At 42.6% G+C, this 1,584-nt stretch overlaps 1 protein-coding gene across 1 annotated transcript in view; it reads left to right on the top strand.

Annotated features, from left to right (window-relative positions):
* LOC109469334 (UPF0390 protein zgc136864-like) overlaps window positions 1-1,377 on the top strand; it is a 2,515-nt gene extending 1,138 nt beyond the window's left edge. Inside the window, exon 4 of the transcript XR_002140184.1 lies at window positions 408-1,377. The gene's annotated coding sequence lies outside the window, so the exon portion shown is untranslated. The remainder of the gene's footprint in view (window positions 1-407) is intronic.
* Window positions 1,378-1,584: the final 207 nt, after the last annotated feature.

Genomic DNA, 1,584 nt, shown 5'->3' with positions numbered 1-1,584 from the left:
TGGGGTAATCGCAAAGGTCAAGCTGGCCGGGTGTGCAATGGCCAACCCTCGCTCTGGACGGACAGCCGGCATGATCACTGTGCCATCTCTGCCAGGTAAGTATGCCGATTAACACCTTGTCTGCGGAGCCGCCGCGGAGAAACGAGGGATCTACCTGCGGCACTGACCCCGATATAATTATCTTCGTAATGTCGTTTCTTTTCAAATGTGTGAGTCGAGGTATGCTCTGCAGCTTCCGACGACATAGCTTTGTATTTGCCGTTAATTCCTTTACCTCAGATAGACGGGTACCTCGGCGGAGGTTTGACTCACCGTATCTCGGCAAGACGTCGGCAAGACGTTGCCTGGATGGCGGTCACGGCCATGTCCATGTATACCCCCCAGTAGACGGAGTGCTAAACTGCTACATGTGCTGTGTATTTTGTTTACGAAAGTTTACCTTCCTGTCAACATACAGATGAATACACTTAGCTGTAAACTGTCCAAAAACAGCACAAAAACATCATGAACAAACTAATGATACTGTTTAACACATGATACATGCATATCTATATGTGTCCACAGTATTATGAGGACTTCTAAGAAATGAATATTGAAGTATATTGTCTAAGATACATATTTTATTTACCCACAATTAAATCAAGTACGGAACAAAACAGAAAATTGCAGACTTTAATTTAAACTGTGCATACACTAAATCACCATTGGAGAACGCTAGCAGTATTTGCTGGATTCTGATCCTCAGCAAGAGCCAATGTGCCACTAAGGGATACTTTGCCCCTTGAAATAGGCACATTTGACATTGTACAAGACATTGTACAAATTGTGAAATCTTGGAAAATTATGATAAGTACATGTACATACACCTGATACTAGTACCTAGGTGGGTAGACTGGTACTAGTAACTTACTAAAAGTACTACTAAGGTACGTGTAGGCAAGAGAATGGAGCCAGAGTAGAACATGCAAATATTTGAAAGAGCACAATAAATATGATGGATGATGTTGATAATGAAGATCAGATTGATGTATGTTTTGACAAGTAGTCTTTTCATTAAAACTCAAGCTGTCCAGAGGCAAAATCGTACAATACACTCAGACAATGTGAAAGGGAGAAGGCTTCCTTTGGGTGCAGATGACCTTGGTGTCTGCCAATACTGACCATCCCTCCATGTTCTTGAGAAAGCAGCATATGAAATGATATCAGACATGTTGGGTTTTAATGTTCAATATTGACAGCTAATATCAGAAATGGGTGGAGAAGGAATAGTGTGCTAATAAACCTATAAATCATGTGTGGGAAACTAGGGATCCAATGAACGTAACTATCAATGATTGAAATCTGAAAAAGCCAACTAAACAGAAGCACAATGGCATCTTTTTACCTTTAGTTGATGTTAGCCCTCAAAAATGCAGGCAGGATACTGTCCGCCATGCCCCACACACTCCCGCTTGAAACTGCACCGCTGACGGCTGTTGTTGACCCTGTGTGGTTCTGGGTTCAGGTGGTCTGGATTTACACAAAGGGAATTGTGGCACAGATGAGAGACATCGAGAGTTGCAATGTCCAAGTTCCCAGTCCACG

Source organism: Branchiostoma belcheri, unplaced genomic scaffold (assembly GCF_001625305.1).
Source record: "Branchiostoma belcheri isolate BF01 breed outbred unplaced genomic scaffold, Haploidv18h27 scaffold20, whole genome shotgun sequence".
NCBI classification, from domain to species: Eukaryota; Metazoa; Chordata; class Leptocardii; order Amphioxiformes; family Branchiostomatidae; genus Branchiostoma; species Branchiostoma belcheri.
Note: the sequence above shows the minus strand (reverse complement) of the source record. Positions and strands in the feature narration are given on the sequence as shown.